Below are 20728 nucleotides of genomic sequence, written 5' to 3'. Positions count from 1 at the left end.
TGACTTAGCTGATCAGCTGGCCAAAACCGGGGCCATCTAAGGGGATCTAATTGAGATTGAGTCCCTGTTGGGGGAAATCCAGGTCACTGCTATCACTAGGTCCCAGACAAATGCTCACAATGCCCTTTCAATTGCACAATGGAGTAAGGAGACCCCTGATGCTGATTTGATTACCGCTCAGAAGGGGGATCCAATAATTAGTAAATTTTACCAACACATTGAGGACCCTGAGAACTTTCCCCTGACGGATACCGATTACATTGGGAAAGAGGACCTAAGAGTGTTGATGAAATGTCCAAAAATGTTCTGAATCCAAGACGGTTTGCTGGTAAGGAAATCCAAAGCTGGCCACGATCAGTGGGTGGTTCCTACCTCATTCCGAAGCCTGATGTTAAGTCACGCCGATGATGCGGCCACCGCCGGTCATAGGGGGTTTCACACAACACTTGAAATCTTAAGAGAGGTTGCATACTGGCCACACATGGGGCAGGGCCTCAACCAATATTTGAAGGGTTGTCTTGTGTGTGCACAATTTCAGCCAACATCCCTCACACACCGGGCGCCTCTCCAAAAGAGGGAAATGACACTCCCATGGTCAGATTTACAAATCGACTTTGTAGGCCCCGTGATTCGCTCCGCTAGGGGGAATAAGTAAATGTTGACTGTGACATGCTTGTTTACTAAGTGGGTGGAATGTCTCCCAGCCCCAAACTGCAAGGCAGAAACGGCAGCTGCCTTGATGATTAACCACATCTTTTCCCGTTTTGCTCTACCTCAAAGGATTGAGTCAGACAGAGATAGCCACTTCACCAGTGAAGTAATGACAAAGATGTGGGAGATACTGGGGGTCAAGAGAAAGCTACACATTGCTTACAGGCCAGCTTCTTCTGGAGCAGTGGAACGCTACAACCGGACAATTGTGAGCATCTTAAAGAAGTTTGTGGCAGATTCTGGGCCAAGTTGGGATATCCGATTACCTCTGGTCCTAATGGCCATCAGATCTAACCCTTCATCTGCAACCAAAATGTCACCATTTGAGTTGATGACTGGACGCAAGATGATGCTTCCTCAGCATTTGCTCTACAGGACCCAAGAGCAGACACTAATAAATGCCTCCACAACTCATGAGTATGTGGAGAATTTAAGGAAACACCTTCAACATGCTTTTGCCTATGCTCAGCGGAATCTAGAAAGATCAACTGAGAGTATGAAGACCCACTATGACCTGAAAACATCAGGAAGGAATATCAGGTGGGGGACCGGGTCTATTTATACAATTTCCAAAGGAACCAGGCCAAACAGCGAAAATGTTTGCCTACATGGAAGGGACCGTTTGAGATTATAGACAAGATCTCCCCTGTGGCCTACAAGATCCGCATCCCCAAAGGCGGTTTGGCAGAGGGGGAAGACAAGTGGGTCCATATAAACCAGTTGAAGTGTTGCCATCCCAGGCACACTTTGCAAGAACTGGAGGAGTCCTCGGTAATCCCAGAGGGTACCGCTCCAGAGTAATTCAATTCCAACCCTAAAAGATCCTACATATAGCCTATCAAATTCTGTGTTTCTCAAGTTTATGTGTTCCTGTCTCTTAATTTAAAAAAAAAATGTGCATGTTCATATCTGTTGAGTTCTAAAATATATATGCCACCCCACGATATCAATGGTGAGGGAGAAATGTCCATGAATAGGTATTGCCGCTCTTCCTTTGTCGTCCTAGGAGAAAGAAAACCTGGAGACTGGCCAAGGAGGACGATCCGGAGACCGGGAGCAGATACGCAAGGGGCCCAGTGTACCGCCCAATACTCCCATCAGGACCGGCGAGGAGAACCGACTGATCCACCCCTGATGGAGGAAAGGATGCTGAACTTTGTCATCTGCGGAATTGGAAGAAGATGATGCGGACCTCCCAGCACGTGGGTCAACATCCTTAGCACACGACATCCCCTGAACTCAATCCAAGTGCAGTCGGGCGGGGGGGTTTGTTGAGTGCTCTGACCCACGTTTGGACTATTATGCTACAACATTTGGTGCTGTGGGCTTAGGAAATCCAAGATGGCCGAAAAAGCCCACATGTGCGCCAGAATCTATGAAAACCGCGCAGTTGGTGCGCACACCAAAAGGGTCACCTGACTTGCCACCCCCCGGTGCGGGTGTGCTGGGTCAGAAGAGCCATGAGTGAAATGGGGTGCCAAAGAGAAAAACAGCAGTGCCTGTTCGCTAGAAAGCACTTTAAAAATCACCCTTTGTTTCTCTGAAGGCAAGCTCAGAATGCCCATTTCAAACATTGCAGAATATCCAACAATCTCACTGAACACCAGCAGACATTTGACAGAATAAAGTCTTGTGGGCATACAAAATCTGGGAAGAGGATGAGCCTAAAATAATGTTCATAGCAAAACTGGCTGAGCTGTGGATTTCAGCAGTTTAAGTAAATTTGGACTGAAAGACACTAAAAATCTAAATGTTTAAAAGAAATGAGTGACCTACTTTTGAGTGTCACATAGGTTGCAATTGTTTAAATGTCATAGTTTTAAACTTAGAATCAGCATTCTAGCTGCATGCGTAAAAATTGGAAGTTTGATGTGGACAGGAAAACTGGCAGCCAAAGAGACATTTAGCTGAGGCCTGGCTTAAAAAGAGAGGGAATTTTGCCCACCAGCTACCCCCGACAGGAGTTGAGACTTGCACAACAGCTGTGTTCCCAGGCCTAGCTGCCTTTTGCTGTTCCCACCAAAAGGGATATGACACTTCTCTGATTGAATTACCTGGGCCCTGCAGGAAATTGAACAAAGCCCTGTCCTGACTCAGGCAAATGTTTTATTGGGGGGGTCATAAAAGTGGCTTCCTCCTGGAAGGAAAGGGGAGGAGCACTGCCTGTGAGAGCAAGCTGGCTTGGCAGAACTGGAAAAACCAGAAATTCAACCTTGTGCTGGGGGGAAACCACACCCTTTGGGGCCAGAACATAAATCTAAAAAGATGGATCATTCATAGAGCGGACTTGTGAACATTTTATAAGTGATATCATTATTCTTGTGATTTTTCTGTGCACATTTGAAGACGTGTTGGGACCCGGTGGTATGTTCAGGGGGGGCTTTAGCGGAAAAGAGGATATTACTCTAAATGTATGCATGTTAAAAATCTGACATTCCACCACCTAATGCCCACGTGCTTTGCGAACATTTGTGTAAATGCGGGGACAAATCCAATATTGGTAACCCGACCAAAAAGTGAAATATGTTGCCATTTATGAACCCAAGCTCCTAGAAAGGACAGAATTGGAACAGGGGCTACCATCAGTAAATGCATGATGTGTGTATGCAATACCAAACAACTGTCTATCGGGGAAGTATGTATTTGGATCAGATATAGATTTGGGTGTAAAGTTGACAGGGGTGGGTTCTCTGTATCATAAACAGACCTCATCATGATGACACTTCATTTCATTCCCCCAATCAAGGGGAAGAGGAGGAAGTGGCCAATGACAAGTGGAGAGGGGTACGGCCTAGAAAGCTAGCCTCTCCACCCACTTTCAAAACACATAAAAGCAGACAGTCAGGACAGATAGACATGCTATTCCATCTGCTGCGGGACGCTCTGCCGGGAAAATCCATACTTTACCTCCATCAACCTCCAGAGAGCCAACACAGAGACTTCAATCTATCCACCTTCAGAGACCAAGACTTTACTTCAGAATTTGTAGCAGAGATGTCATCTACAAGCTAAATCCCTCTTTAGCAGGCCTCAAATCATTGCAACTATTCACAGCCAGGTGAGCTGTTTGAATTCTTTGCAAGAACTCTTGCCATTTGCCAGAAAGCAGTGTTGTATCCAGAGAGAGACCAGCTGAACCGGAGACCGCTGTATCCGGACCCACAGACCTGAGCAGAACCAGAGACCCAAACCAGACCAGCAGAGTAGAGCTGACCCAGACGCTGTGTGCAGAGATCGTCCGTGGCGAGTGAAGAAAACCTGCTGACCAGATCGTGACGAGGCCCAGTCCTTCTAAAAATTAGGAGTGAGTATCCGCCAAAACTGTGCAGAACCAATCTCTTAGTTAAAATAATATAATTCAAACTATTTTAATCTAACCAGAACTGCCTCCTAGAAGTTGTCACTTGTCATTTTCTAGCTGCAAGCTGTAACCTGTCGCTTTGAACTTTTAAAATTTCAAAACTGAAGAACTACCTTTTTAATCATCCGTATCGCTGGAACCGTTTGGGCTGGGAACTTGGTTTAACTTTCCTCTGAAAGCTTAGAATCTCAGCTTTTCAACGAGCCTAGAACCGACTTCCTACTCCTTATACTTTCTCCGTAATCACGATTCTCGCACCCGCGAATTTTGCCGCGATTTGCGATTTGGCTCGATTTCTTTACTTGTAAAAAGATAACTGCTTTTGCCTGAACTACTGAATTTCGTTTGCCTCTTAAGAACCATCACTGAATCATTGCTAGCGTTAGCCTGGACTAATATTAACTAGATACCACTCACCCTGAACCTCCTGAAGGGAATTAAAAGCATTTTCAGCATATTTCTCACTGCATTGTCACCATATTCAAAGCACTTGGGCCTGTGTTTCAAAACTCCTATCTGTTGTGTAAGCTGCTGGGGGGGAATTGAACTGAATTCTATTTGATTGCATTCCTAAGAACTGAGTCCCATTCTATTCATCTCCTTACATTGTATTAAGGGGGGGTGAATTGTCCAAGAAAGTGATTACATTGTCTTTTGCTGAAATCCTATCAAGTTATTTTCTGTACTGCATTTCATTCCACATTGCATCCATTTGAAACAATAAAAGTATTGTTGCTATCGTATCCATCCTATAACCACTCATCATTGATTATAAAGAAGTGCTAGTGCCGGACTATCCATTATTGATTACTGCTCAGATTAAGTGTGATATTCAATTATTAATTTATTATAAAGTGTGATATATATATATATATTGTTTAAATTATCAAATAAACCTTTTAAACTTGCAAAACAGAACTACTTCTTGGCTCAGTGGGGTCAGGGGGATTCCAAGAGAGGGGTGTTATATAGGGGTAGTCATCCAGAACTCATGAACTGGACATAAAGATATATCAATAAGGGTTTCCATTCAGTATCCCAGACTAGGCATTGACTTAGCTGTAGTGCTGGATTGAATCCTCTTACAGTACATTTAGGGTCGGGGGCTCTCTGCGTAAATCTTCAGGTTCTCTCAAATGGAAGTGGGCCCTGGTTTCCTTATCACCACTATGTACTGTGAGAAAGAAAAGCATATTATAGTGACATTTTGAACAATACATATATCTATTGCTATTTATGTATATGTCTTTGTCGGTTGAAGGATACAAAATTGTAAGATAAGCCCTGTGCTTTTGGGCAGTGTAAATGCTGTCCGAAGTCTGCAGACATTTACGCGGTCCACAGACTCTGCGGCTATCACGTTGGAGGCAGGGGGGTTAGTATGAGGTAAGGGACATGCAGAAAACTAAGGGTAACCTGGTAAAAAAGCCATGGAATTCAGTGAGAAAACGTTGTTAAAGGAACGTTATGGTTAGGTTGCCCGAATAAAAGCCTATGAAATTCAGTAAAAAAAACTTGTTAAAGGGACTTTATGTTAAGTTGCACTAATAAAAAACGATCAAATTCAGTGAAAAAACTTTGTTAAAGGGACGTTATGGTTACAAGTAAAATCGAAAAACCCCAGAAATGTGCCAGTTATGGGAAAATAAGCAACCATAACACTGACCTGATCTGAGGGACACAGTTTATGTGTAAATATAATTATAACAATGTAATTGTTGTAAATACACTTGCGCCAGATCAAAGGAATGATATCTGACTTGCAGTTAGCTGATCACCATCCGTAGGCTCACTTACAAAGTTATCGCACCGTCAAAACCTTTCCATGTCCTACCTTCTGTGGCACACAGTGCTAATCGAAAACCATCCTGCTCAGGCATAGAGACGCCCGATGATGGCTTTGTCAGGTGAGCCCAGTACAAAGAAAACTCACCACGTAAGTGACCCACTTGCTGGAGGCCTCACACGCTGCGGCTCCCAGAAAGTTAGTCTGAATGACCTCAGCCCGGTCAGACCCGAGAGTTACACAGGAGTAGGCCCCACAAGCAGCATTAGAGCCAGACTGCCTCACTCCTTTCTCGCTTCCAAACACTTGCTTGCAACTGATCCCTAGGCCGGAGCTGGAATTACGCAGTCGAGGGCGAGTGCAAACCGGACCTAAATAAGGCCAGGACATGATAATGAGTGGACAACACCGGTAGTGCGTTCTCTCTCTATTTTATTGCTGTACACAGCCTCCTTATAAAAAAAAAGAATCCGCCAGCACCTACCAAACGCACCACGGGCGCCAGCTGGCCAAACTAGAAACTTTCTCCCGGGGGAGAGGCAGGATCCTCCTAGTGGTGGAAAAAACCACTGCCCTCCATTTCATAGCCAAAGCGCCAACAGACCCACAAAGGCCAAAATGGATGCACAGTCCTGTAATATAAATGCGACTGCATTCTAGATTGTTTATGTAAAAACAAACAGAAATTCTGAAGACACTGACAACTTCCTTCTGTTTTCACACATAACAAATGACCTCACATCTTTATTTTATTATTCAATATAATAGCATAAATACTGAAACAGCATACCTATAGTTCTTCGAGCACAACAGAGTTATTACACGTAATACCATAGGCAGGGTTAGGGTACACCCAGACATTTTAATGGTGGCTTATACTTGGTTTCCTTGAGTTTTGACCAACATTAGAAGATGACATTTTCTTTATCACATGCAAGTTGAATTTGTTCACGTGTGGGAGGATGACACACTATGTTACCTTTGGTTACGTTATTAAAATTGGCAAAGTGTAACCATGTATAAGTAGTGCCTGTTTGTGTGGTTTCTTTTATTCTTAACATTATTGGTGCATACTAGTAAATCTGAGGCTACTGCTTCTTTCATATGCAAACATCAGAGGTTTAGGAAATATATCCTGCGTCCTGCTGTCAATGTCCCAATATCTATTTATACTCTTTTTAATTTTCTGGTTCTGTATACAATATTTGGAAATAAATAGCAGAGATGGTTGTGGTCTAGTCTTTTTTTTGTAAAAGACACTCTCTTATTTTACAATTAGTTTTGCTTTGAGTCATTTGTAAATCCACTTTAGAATAACCTATTTCTGAAAATGACTACAATATCTTATCGAACTCCCTCAAACATGTTTCCTCATTACTAACAATGCATTTAACACGAAGCAACAGACTGTAAGGTAAAATTCGTACAGTGCTTGGTGTGTGAAAGTTTAAATGGTGAAGGAGACTGTTTCTGTCTGATGGATATAGTTGTTACAATCCTCAGTGCCTCTGTTGCAACTTTAACCTCTAGAAAAGCAACACAAGGGTCTACCATACCTGCATTGAATTGAATGTGATCATCTATCACATTAATATATTCCAAAAGGTTTTGGTGTGCCTCTCTTGGCCCAGGTAAAATATACTGGGCCTCATTCCGAGTTGGGCTGTAAGGGTTAATGGTCACCGGTAAGGAACCCGGTGTCGGTAAACCCTTACCGCCCAATTTCGTGTTCCCTTAGCGGGACCCGCAAATGACGTGTAGTCTAACTACACGTCCTTTGCGGGTCCCGCTAAGGGACCAGGGCGCTAATAACAGGCCTGCTATTTGCGGGCCCGTAATTAGCGCCTTCCCCATTCCCGTTGAGCCCTATGGGGGCTCAAATGGGAATGGGGAATGGTTGGTTGAATGGGGATTTACCGGGTCCGCACAGGTCGGAATGTCCTGGTAAGTCCCCATTCAACCAGACCAGACCTGGACCCGGGTTTGGAGGCAGCCATGGCGCTAATAGCTAATAGATAGGCCCTCTGTCTATATAACATCCCCAATCCTTAAGGCATTTATGCCACACTGGATGGTCAATGATGTGGTTGGATTCAAATGTATGCAATAAGCTTTTTGCATACCTAGGTGCACGTAGCACCCATGGCTGTGCGATGTTTGTAAATAGTGCTTGTCATTGAAACAAAAATATGCATTCTGTGAGATGAACTAAACTAACAATAAGATCAATGCTTTTGCTGGCCCAATATGTCTGTCCTGTAGAAATATCTGCTATACTGCCTTCAGTCCTGTAAATAAAATGGCCTATCCTTCCAATTGAACCGATTCAAGTATCTGCAAGAAATGTGTGGTGTCCTTGCTAGCTGAATTTTAGGCATAAATATATATTCTTTTTTTAAGTTTCTCTGAATGAATTTGATGTAGGGGTCACTACTGGGGTGCTAAGGACAATTACCTCAGTCTTTTTTTCACAGGCTTCTGTCCTCTGCTATGTTAAATGTTTAAACTTAAACACTCTGCTCTTAAAGGTGAGATATTTTACACGCTCTTACTGTAGCACCTCTTTCCCATCTGGCCCACGGTTTGGGCTTCATGTCACAGTGCTGCTTCTGTATTCAAATTCCTGAATTTGGGTTGGAAGGGTTTAAGCCCTTCCAGGCCATTGGCTGGCTCCTGCACTGCTCCTACATTCGTGGAGCTGGACCCTTGGCTGGACTGAGAACCAAATTATGCCCTGGAAATATTACACATTTTGAACATGCCCAAACCTTTTCCTATGAGAAAATGTGGAAATAAAATGTTACCACACAAAACAGGCCCAAGGTGCAGAGACCTGCCAGGAAATCTCCATAGTTCTCTACGGGCCAGTCCACCACTGACTGCATCTGTATTGAATTGAGTTGGATTGCCTTTACATGGTGTCGGGTTTCCTCTTCTCAGGGAACCTTGTAGACTGCGCTGGCTGCTGCGCTAAGATAAGGCACAACGAGACAGTTTTTCTCAATACGTCTTTATTTATTCATCGACACCTTTCAACTAACTTTCCCTATCTCCACACGTCAGTTCCCGCCCGCTCCCCAGGTCCCGCCCCCTTCTGTACATCAATCCCCAGCCTGACATCTTCCGATCTACAATTCCCAACATGACACCCCCCCAAATTGAATACTTGCATGGTGTCATTATTCTATTTCTTTAATGAGTCTCTTTGGTCATGTTCGTGCTCGCTGAGGCCTTGGGCATCTCCCTTCCACACATTCGGGCTGGTCTTCATACACCAGCCTGATTGGCCCGGCCCGTCAGAATCTTCCCCATGTGAGGAACCTGAAGGTGTTTCACCCGCTAGTCTCTGGGAATCTGTCATCCAGATGGCCAAGACACACGGCCATTGCTATTAGAAGCAGTTCCAGGGGGTGGACCAGTGCTGGAGGATCACCTGGATGAGGGGTCCTCGGGGAGTGAAAGTTGGACACCGGAGGGTGAGACGCGGTATCCCCTTCCTTGTAACACATTTTCCCCATCCTACCATACCTAGAAGCTAACCCCCCACTTTCTTACATGAATGCTTTCTCATGGACAGTTCATCGTCAGCGACAATGGACTAACACCAACGCTGTATACATGACATGTCCCAACACAAGGGTCAGGCAGACTCAGGCAATTACTGATAATTAAACACACCTGACTTTCATCATACTTCCCCCACAGATAAAAGGCGGACCATGAAAGGACACTCTGAGCAAGGCAAAATGCACGAGGAAGCAGCAATTCCGAGATGGCAGTTTAAACCAAGGAGAAAGGCAGCAAGACCAGAGAAGGCTGCAAGGAGGGAACTACCCTTGACCTTTTTGGAGAATAACCGCAACTTTCAAGAGGTCTCTAGGAAAAGAACCATAAGACCGGGAATTGCAGCTGAAGAACGGTGCAGTGTGTGTCGAAGTTACAATGGGCTCTCCCGCATTGATAGCCAAGGTGAGCAGAAGTGATTGCTGCTGTCGTACTGTCCTTGGCTCCGACAAAGCAGCGCCAGTGAATTCTGCAGAGCCGGTGAGTCGGAGAGACTGACAGCAGACCGGACTGGGTTGCGATCAAGGTTGAAAGCTGCAACACTATATGAAGAAAGATGAGGCGTATGTGATTGAACTTTATGAAACCGAAATAGGTACCAGATACAGAGTGGTCCGGCGACACGTGGGTGCTCATTCGAAGGTCTCTGTTTGGTATCCAACTGAGCGTGTGAGAATTATTGAACTGTGAAATTGAAGTGGTCCTGCAATGGGTCAAGCTAAATCCTGTGCACATTCGAACGTTTTCGATAGCCTATGAACTGTAATTAGTCTGAGCCCGGCTGAGGAAGACTAATTGCATAAAAGGGGATTTAAGCCCGTAACAAGGGGATCCGGGGTGAAATGTGAGTCACCCGAGAAGATATTGATGTGCCAAACATGAACACGATTGAGTGATGCCTATGAACTGAAATTTGTTGGAGTCTAGTGGAGGGAGACTAATTGTATGAAAGGGGATCTGAGTCCAGAAGATGGGGATCTGGGGTGAACCGTGAGTCACCCAAGAGGATATTGCTGTGACAAATGGGAACCCGACTGTGGGATGTCTGCAAACTAAAATTGGTCTGAGCCCAGCTGAGGGAGGCTAATTGTATAAAAAAGGATCTGAGCCGGGCTGAGGGTGATCCATGGTGAAGAGTGACCCGCCCCCTTCTTGAATATTAGTAAAAGGAACTTTTTTGTTGTTCTTTGGTACAACAGGCCCTCTGAATAAAGAGACTTTGAACATAAGAGACACAGAAGGCCCTGATGTTGGTAAAAGGAACTGTGTCCTCGTGCTAAAGAAGCCCAAGAGTGTGCTATGCTCGATTGAACCGCCTTGTCCCGTTGTAAAAACGTGTGGAAGGGAGGCCAACAGGCTGAACAACCTGACTTATCATATTGTGAACACTTCTTTCTTTTTCATGAACATTACTCTGCACTATTTGTAACTTAGCGGTAAGGATTGGCAATAGATTTTTTTTTAAGCATAGGCCTTTTATTTTAACGAGACTCCACTAGGACTGCATTGTTACTATTTTGATGGTCGTAGCTTGCTCCCATCTTAGATCTATGTTTAGATAGGTGTTTATCACACCTTTGATAAAGTTCAATAAACATCACCTCCGCAGGGCATTTCCAAGTTGAACTCTGCGGGGTGTTTCTGTAGTCCCGCAACATTTGATGTAGTACCTGTTCATACGGTTGCCTAGTAAGATGTGCGACATTGAGTGCTCTCTTTAGATTTGCCATAAAACGCTTGAATATTCTGTTGGACTGTGGCCATAGAGTGGTTATCTTGCGATGTTGGAACCCCATGTATTCGCTGAACGTTTTAAAGTCTTGGCTCGTAAATGGGGGCACATTGTATGTCTTGACCTGTCGTGGTATGCCATATGCTGTGAAGATTCAGTCCAGCACAGGTATGACGTGATATGCTGCCGTGGATGACACCAACTGCGCTTCTGGAAATCGCAAGCATTCATCCATAATTGCGAGCACTTATTTCCCCCCTTCGATAGAACTAAAGACGTTCACTGCAACCACCTCCCAGACACCCTTAGGGGGTTCCGACATGTTCAATGGCTTGGTGTGTCAGTTTCGGTGTGATCAGACAATATGTGGGACACTCTCGCAGCAGCTCTTCCACCATTGCGTCAAGTTTTGGGAACCACACCTTTTGTCTCAACATCCTCTTGGCAGAGACAATTCATCTTTGCCCCTCGTGTGTTATCTCTAGTACCTGATCACGCAATTGAGCAGGTATACCAATTATGTTTCCCTTAAGCAGCAAGTTCTCTTCCGACAGTGCTAGCTCCTCCTTCACTTGCAGCATGCCCTCCACAACCTTTCTCAATTCCTCAGCCTCTAGGCGACCCCTTTCCTTAGCATTCCTCCATCTGCCCTACTGTATTCCCTCAGCCACTATTTGACATGCTGGGTCAGTGTCCACCTCCTGAATGAGTCTTGTGGGGTCAATGCTTTATGGGATAGCCTATTGTATCTGATATACGTGTTTGCTACTGATGGCTCAGGTGCATTCTCAGATCTGGGGTGCCTCAATAAGAAGTCCGCCAGGTTTTCATCCTTCCCTGGCCGATGAATTATGTCGAATGCATAATCTTGTAATCAGAGCCCCCTTCTGGTGATACAGGGTGGCATCTTCGCTTGGGGGTTTCCGTACAAGAAGAGCAGAGCTTGGCGGTCTGTGACAATCTCAAATGGCTTCCCAATACCGGAACAAATGGAAATGTTTGCAAGCCCATGCGATCGCCAGTCTTTCTTTTTCAGCTTGTGAGTAGGCCTGCTCTGTTTTGGATAAGCTCCTGCTCGCGTATGACACAATATGCCTTTGTTCCGAGTGGTCTTTATCTTTTTGTGGAAATATTTCCGCTAGTCCCACTGGGCTTGCATCCACGGTCAGTTCTGATTCCCAGTCGGTGTTAAAGTACACCATGTCCTCAGTTTGAGCAATGCAACGTCGTATTTCCACGAAAACCTGCTGAAATTCCGTTGACCATTTGAACATTGCATGTTGTTTGGTGAGTGCACGCAGGGGCTCACTAATGGTGGCAAAGTCCTTTATGTACTGTATGCATTAGCTTGCGAGCAACATGGAGGACAGGGGCTCAGAGACGTTCGATGAAGGTGGTGTCTCAATGGGGGCCGTTACCTTCTCCGGATCTGCAGTCATGCCGTTCTCCGGAAATAAGTATCCAAAGAAACAAAGGGTTCCTTTCCGGAACTCAAATTTGTCCTTATCTAGCATGAGGTTGGCCACTTCTAACGCCATGCATACCCAGGATATGTTGTCATTGTGTTTCTCTGCATCTGTGCCAAACACCAAAATGTCGTCACTGTAGTTGATACAGTTTGGGATGTGTTTAATAATGCTATGAATTTCAGTTTGGAATATCTCTGCTGCTGAGAACACTCGGAAACATAGTCTTTTGCATCTGTAGAGCCCTAAGTGTGTTACAAAGGTTGTGATGTATCTTCTCTTCTTCTTGAGGCTTAAAACCAGTTAGTGGTACCCCTTTTGTAGATCAAGTTTTGAGAACACTTTGGCCCCGTTCAACAGGTGAATCATATCAGTGATGTGTGGAGTCAGATGTCTTTCTCTTTTGATGGCCTGATTAGGCCTTCAAATGTCCACACATAGATGAATAGCCTCCAAGCCCTTCTTGAGACCGGGTCAGATGGGGCACACGCACATTGTAGAGGCTACTGCTGGCTCAATTATATTATATATTCGGCAGTCTGTGGAGCTCTTCCTCTACTTGCCGTAGGCTGTTGATGGGGATTCTTCTGTAGTGCTGTGCCACTGGTGGGACATCCTCATCGATGTGTAATTTGATCTGCCGGTTGCGCATTTTTCCAATTCATTTGAACAATGCTGGATAGAGATGACTAATTCTGTCTACAGTGTCAATGTACTTATGGACCATTCATTTGTATAGAACATGGATCAGACCCATGTCCGCTACCATCTTGAAGCTTAGTATGTACCCACACTCTGTTGGGGTGGAAATCACATGGACAGGAATGATCTTTTCCTTCGTCTTGTACTTGCATTTTGCTTCGATACGTCCAAGGCACTTCAGGGGGTGGGGGGATCTTGGCCCCACATGGATATATGTCCACATTGGCAGCTTGATGTCAGGGCATCTGAGGCAATTCCTTGTACACTGGTTCGCTGATAACATTTACTGTGACACCAGTGTCCATTAAAGATTATGTTGTCTTCTCATTCAAACTCATTAGCAGTGTGGGACTATGTTCCGTCGCTGTTTTGTTTCCCACTGCATATAAATACCCCTTTTTTCTCTGTTCCCCTTCAGATGAGCTTGGTTCAGTGTCCGATGGGAACTGTTCCACTAGATAATGAACGTGTTGTCTGATGTGCCGCTCCACTCATGCTGGGGCTACTTGATATCTCCTCCCTCTCTCTCCACTCTCTTCTCAGCCTCTCATCTCCCAACTCATGATCATGTCTTCCTCCTTCTTGCTGCTTCCATGTATCTGAGTGGCAATCTGAGATGCCTGTGCTTCTGTGGTGCCGCTCTTCATTCTAGGTCAACCAAGTGCTCCTCTTCTCCTTCCCTGGCTAGGTGGCACACCGGCTTGAAGTGTCCTTCTTCTCTACATGCCGAGCATCGCTCTCCGATTGCCGGGCACACCCCTTCGTGCGGGAACTGATATCCGCATTTGTAACAGAATACCTCACTCTGAGCTCTTGCCTCCCTCTGCAGTCTGTGGACCATTTCTGTATGACTTGCCGATCCCTTGGGGTTATTAAAGCTCTCTACCTGAGAGTCTACCGCCAGCTCTGCCCTGGCCAACATCAACATTTCGTCCAGTGTCCTGGATTGTTGCAGTAGTTTGCGCCGAAATGCTTGTGATACACACCCCACGATTATTTGAGATCTTAGTGCTTCCGTGTTTGAATAATTACCAAAGTCACAGTGTTCCATCTTAACACGCAGCCTCATTACAAAGGTGTGCATGGTTTCTCCCTTTAGCTGCTTGATGCTGTGGAACAAGTGCCTCTCGTAATCCACATTCGTATGTGGAGTGAAGTACGTGGCCAGCACCTCTTTCAAACCTTGTATAGTGGCAATGGAATCAACTCATCGATTATGTCCCTCATAGCAGGACCTTCTCTTAGGCAAGAATTGATGTAGTAACACTGTGTGCCTACACAACACGTATCTGCTTGCTATTAGGCAACACACCTTTTGGTATAGGTCTGTACTACACAAGTTGGTAGTGTGACTGAGCAGCCAGCCCTACCTCAAGAGAAATATATGTGAGCTGTAGAGGTGTAACAATGAAATTCACAAATATACAAGTATCCAAGTAACACTTACACTCAAGGTTTCAGTTATAAATAGTTATTTATTTACAATCAATTGTTTTATAAGCGTTCTTTAAAAAGGGCAAGATATGTAACAATCAAATATACTTTAAAATAAATACCTTTCCAGAATCAGCACATGTTAGTGGATACTTTTTTGACATCTTTGACTCCACGCTCTCTTTCTCCCCTTACATCCCAGACGTCTCTGAGAAGTCACACTACCAGCTGCACCTCCTCAGAGGTATTCTTCCTTATCTCTCCTTCCCCCAGAAGCTCACTGTCTCCTGAGCTCTGGTTCTCTCCTAGCTGGACTATTGCAACAGCCTGTTTCTAAATTTGGCTGCTTCTAAACTACGCCCTCTGCAACTCATCCATAACAGGACTGCGAGACTTGTCCTTGGCCTCAAGCCCAGGGATCGTATCTCTCCAGGACTGAAATCTCTGCACTGGCTCCTAGTGGCTGCGAGGACTAAGTTGAAAACCCTCTGCATTGTCCACAAGGCCTTCTGGGGCCTTTGGCCTCAATACCTTCAACTCTCTCTTCCTAAATATCTTCCCTCTCAAGCTCTTCGCTCATCTCCCTCCAACTCCCTCAGGGTCAGTCGCTTCTCCAAGCAACAAGTTGGTGGTAGATCTCTATCTTCGGCTGTGACCTCCCTCTGGAACAGCCTCCCAACCACCCAGAAACTTGAGGAGAACCATCTTCGGTTACGGAAGCACCTAATAATCTCCCTCTTAGCTTCTGCTTTCTCTCCCCCTCTCCCCTTCTGAAGTCCTGGCTGATACTGAGACTGCACGGGTTACGTGTCAACCCATCTGATCTCGGGCCCAAGCCCTGCCAGTTGCATGCTTGCGCTGCCTTTCTGGCAGCCCCTGCACCTAGGGACTGTTTTCTGTATCCTTACAGTACCCAAACCAGCACTTATGTCTGCACTCACCCTGCACTTGCCACCAGCTGGCCGTTCTTTATTTTATGTTGTTATTTTTTATTATCCCATGCACTGCACTGACCCCCCACCATCCCTCCGTGCGAGCTGAATGACACCTGGCCTAGTAAGATCGTTGTCTGTCTTCCCTCTGTTCCTCCTCCCTTGCCTCGTCGCGCCTTGAAACGCTTGTGTATAGGCACGTTATAAATGTCATATCACAGCATATGCTTTTTACACTATTCCTACACCCGGAGGTGACTTCATTCACAAGTAATGACATTTGTATATCACTAGTTATACTTGCAAATTCTGAGGTTGCAGACAGGAAAGATTAATGGGAGGAAAAATGTTAAACAGGTTCTCATGGCATGTGAGTATACTTAAATCTTCCAATGAAGTCTAGACAAGCCTTTCCCAGTAATAACAGTCTAAAACAAGTTACCACCTATGAGGGACAGAAATATTAAAGTCAATGGACTAGAAGAGTTTTCAGGGAGCCAGGACAGCCAAAGTCAATTGGAGCACAGTCTATGGAGCTGAGGCACTTCTTAGTTAATAAAAGTCTTACACAAAGTTAGAGTTTTGTAGAAATCACTTGTAGGGTCACAAGCTGTTACACTTGTGAAAAGCAGAATTGGACTCAACTCCAAAAAAAGTAGCCAATGCAAGTCTCAACTGAGAAGAGCACAGCTAAAGAGACCATGAGGCAAGTACCCCAAGCCTCAAAGGTACCTCTGGTTTGAAGAAGAGTGGTCCAGCTGGATTGTGTCCAGTTGCAGCAGTGCAGACCCTGGGTTCTTGAGCCTTAGTTGTGGGGACAAGAGGGAGGACATTTGGAGGGCTCCTGCGGCAGTGATTTGAAGGTCATTGGCAGCTATGGGCTCTTTTCTGATCAGCGGCATTTTGTGGTATCAGCGCACGGTAAACAGCACCACCGCGGATATCGGATACCAGTTTGGCTTTCTTCACTCTTTGCGTCCTGCACTCTGGTGATGGGACTCAAGCTCTGGTCGTCCTGCTTCTGGAGGGCCCCTAGAAGCTTCTGGAAAGATTTCAGACGTTTCACTCGACTACTGATTTCTCAACCACTGGCACTCGGTTCCTGCAGCAGCGAAGAAGTACAGCCAGTCGGGGAAGATGGTCCAGTGGAGTTAGTCTCAGGCTTAGTTGGTCCCACTAACCCAAGGGAAGAAGTCGACCCTTCCGGAGCTTCTTTTGTCAATCAGAAAAAGGAGTTTCAGCACAATAGCAGGCCTTCACCACGCAATTAAAAGGTCCAGGAGGATGCAGCAAGCTTCGTTCACGGTTTCTTCGTCGGGTGTTTCTCCCAGTGGTTGACTGTGACTCTAGTCCCAAAACCCTCGCCTTTTAAGCAGGTTTCTCCCATTCATGCACAGTCTAGGCTGTCAATCACACTGCAGGAGAGCCAGCCAGCCAGCCAATCAGGACTGGTTGCATTCAGTCATTCCCAGAGACAAAGGACAGGGAAGTTTCGGGAACCTCCCTCAAATCCTGCCTTTCCAGACACACTGGGGCCAGGGGTGGGTTTCAGGACTGAAGCCCGCCAAAGGCAAAACGACCTAAGGGCTCAGCTCAGCTTGACGCACAGAGTAACACCAAAGAAAGACCTCACCAACAGAAAAAAGCGAAAAACGAAATCCGGGTCATTTTGACAGAATGGTCCGCAAAGGCTCCTATAGATGAGGATTCAACATGCGGTAGAAAAGCACAATGGTAGGAAAATTAAACCACTGCCACCAGCCATTTAAAGTAGTGAGGGTAACATAAAACATTTTACATGAGATAATAGGATAAGGGGCTACTAGGTAACCTCCCAGGACTCCACATAAGATGGGGCATGCTGGACCTACAAAGAGAAAAGGCAAGTATAGTCAATTTCACTTTACTATTCTTGGGAATGGTAGTTCACACAAGAAAAGGTATTTAAACCTTAAGCGAAATCTAAAGGATTTCTCTGTGAAACTGCACTGAAGGTGCTGTGTGTTACCATACAAAAAGTAGATGCCTATGGTGTTTGTCAGACTCCAGAAACAGAGGAATCACAAGATCCAAATCAGGTCAAAACTCATGAGAGAGTGAGTAAAAGGCCTCACTCACTCCATGATCACAATTAAAAACTCCTAAAGTCCAGCAAAAGAGCTGGGGTTCTCTAAGGTTGAAGGGGAAATGAGAATTCTCCCTAACACCTACCACCAACTTCAATAGGCATTGTTGTCAGGCATCTTCTTTCGGCCGTGGCCCCAACGTATAAATCAAAGTCCCTTATCCATCTTCCCCATCGTGCCCCCATATTGGTGGCATCAGATACGTTGAATATACCTGGTAGCTGAACAGCTAATGACTCCTGCACCCTATGCAGGCCTTGTGACTGCAGCATCATGGGAAGAGTGGCTGAGATGTCTGGGTCCGACATGGTGACCGTGTGTGAACCCCAGAGCCCCTTTGCCCTCTGCCGTGTCTTGGGACCACTTCGCTCCCTTTCCTCAATACAGTCACCCTTTGAGAGGCCCAGGTGTGTGGACATTGGACATCTCAATGTTGGATTCTGGATCCTCAACCCCTTCTTTATATGGTTGCGATACCTCCACTCTCAAATCTTCGTTGACCTTATCATCCTCTTTGTTCAACCCCACCTCTTCACCACTGGGAATTGTTGAACTTTTAACTAATTTAGATTTTGACCAGCACTCAGCACCCTCAAGTATTACCAAACTTCCACGTATAGCTTCAATCCTTTTGGGACCTAGAAACCTGCTTTCCAAGCATTTAGATCCAAAACGGGGATTCTTAATTAATACTAAATCCCCCACAACATACTCAACGTCTTTAACCTTAAATGTGGAATTGAATCTTTGTCTATATTCATTTTGGGCATCAGCAATTAATCTCATCACTTCCTGTCTATTTACCTCAACACATCCTGCAGCCTCCAACCACCCTGGGCACAATCTTGTAGCTGGTTGCCGACCCTTCAAAGACACAAACGGTAATACTTTAGTAATGGAATGAGGTGTCGTTCGGTAACATTTCCTTCAACATATCAGACCACTCTAGACCAGAGCAAAGCACCAATTGCATTCCTCCTTTAACAAACCTGTTAGCCCTTTCTATTAAACCATCTGCCCTTGGATGATATAACGCAGTGCGTAAATGTTTAATGCCAAAACGCCCTAGAAAATCCTTCATCTTATCTGAGCAGAATTGCACACCGTTGTCTGTGACTATCTCAGTGGGAAAGCCTTCCCTATAAAAAAAACTTCCTCAAAAAATGCAATCATTTCATTTGTAGTGGCCTCCCTTAAAGCTTTCCATTCCAACCATTTGGAGTGATAGTCTACTAACACCACCATAAATTTAAACCCATCACCTAGTCCTTGAATGGGACCTATAATGTCTACTTCACGATTTTTCCATAGTTCCCTGGGAACCTGAACAGGACTAAAGGGAACCTCCCTGACCATCTTTCCTTTATCTGCTCTCTGTCACTCTTTGCACACACAAACTCTCTTCTCCACCTCACTGTCCATACCTGCCCACCAAAATTATTGTCTCAGCAGTCTTTTGGTGCCACTCATGCCCACGTGACCCTGGTGAGACAAGTTAACCAAACGGGTCTAATACCCGAAGGAGGCACAATTTTGGAACCCCTCCTCAACCTAACCCCATCTTTGGACAGACTTAATTCCAATTTGACTTCGTAGTAGAGATCAAAACTCCTGTCTAACACTTCTTTGTTGGGCCAACCACCCCTTGTCCATTCCTTAACTTTGGATATGATCGTATCCACCCGATCTGCTACAAGCCGTTCCTCTCTGTTTACTGCACACCCTACCACATCTGAAATAGTCATATCCTCCTCATTGACCATTTCTGGCAAATCATCGGCCTTCCCTATTGGAAGCCTGGATAAGCAGTCAGCTACCACATTGTCTCTGCCAGGTATATAACTCAATTTGAAATTATAGCCCTGTAAACCTACCATCCACATGGAAATCCTTGCAGAACCTTTGGCCCAATCATTGCTGCTCAAAAGCTGTCCTAATCGCATTGTGGTCAGACTTTACATGGAATTCCTGTCCCCAAAGAAAGAATTTGAAATGTAGAATGGCCCAATGAACCGCTAAAGCCTCTCTTTCTATCACTGAGTAATTTCTCTCAGCACCCCTCAAGGGTCTGGAAGCAAATGCTATAATATGTGCCTCCTTTCCTGAATCGATTTGACAAAGTGAGTCACCCAAACCTGACAAGCTAGCATCCACCATAAGTATGGTGTTCCTCCCACTCACAAAACCACCTGAGGGAGCTTTAGTTATACCTTCTTTTATGGCTGTAAAAGCTACCTGGCAATCTTCCGACCATTTGAAATGTATCCCTTTCTTTAGTAGATTCCTTAAAGGTGAAGAAATGGTGATAAATGTATCAACAAATTTGTGGTAGAATTCTGCCATCCCCATGAAAGATCTAAGTTGGTCTTTGTCAGTTGGTGGTGGGACCCCACAAATATTTTCTACCAGACTAGCTTTGTGCGACACTCCTTGACCAGACACTTTATGTCCTAGATATTCAACCTCCCTGACACCAATTTTACATTTCTTTCTTTGTACCGTAAAACCAGCTTCTCTTAATCTTTGCAATAAACATCTCAATACACAATCATGTTCACACTCAGAGTCAGCATAAATAAGGATATCGTCCTGAAACACAGCAACCTTTTCGAGACCCCTTAGTACTTCCACCATAACTCTCTGAAATACTGAGGAAGCGGATGCCAATCCAAAGGGCATACGCAAGTACTTGAAAGTTCCTTCAGGGGTGACAAAGGCTGTGACATGCTGACAGTTTTTGGATAAAGGCACTTGATGATATGCTGCAGATAGGTCAATTACCGAGAACCAGGTAGGCTCCCCTAGAGTGGCAAGTGTCTCAGATATAACAGGTAAAGGATGTCTCTCTATGAATATGTTCTTATTGAGATCTCTGAGGTCTAAACAGAGTCTCAAATTTCCATTGTTCTTGGTG

This window comes from Ambystoma mexicanum, chromosome 1p (genome assembly GCF_040938575.1).
Source record: "Ambystoma mexicanum isolate Mex_15411 chromosome 1p, UKY_AmexF1_1, whole genome shotgun sequence".
Lineage (NCBI taxonomy): Eukaryota > Metazoa > Chordata > Amphibia > Caudata > Ambystomatidae > Ambystoma > Ambystoma mexicanum.
This window is presented reverse-complemented; position numbering follows the sequence as displayed.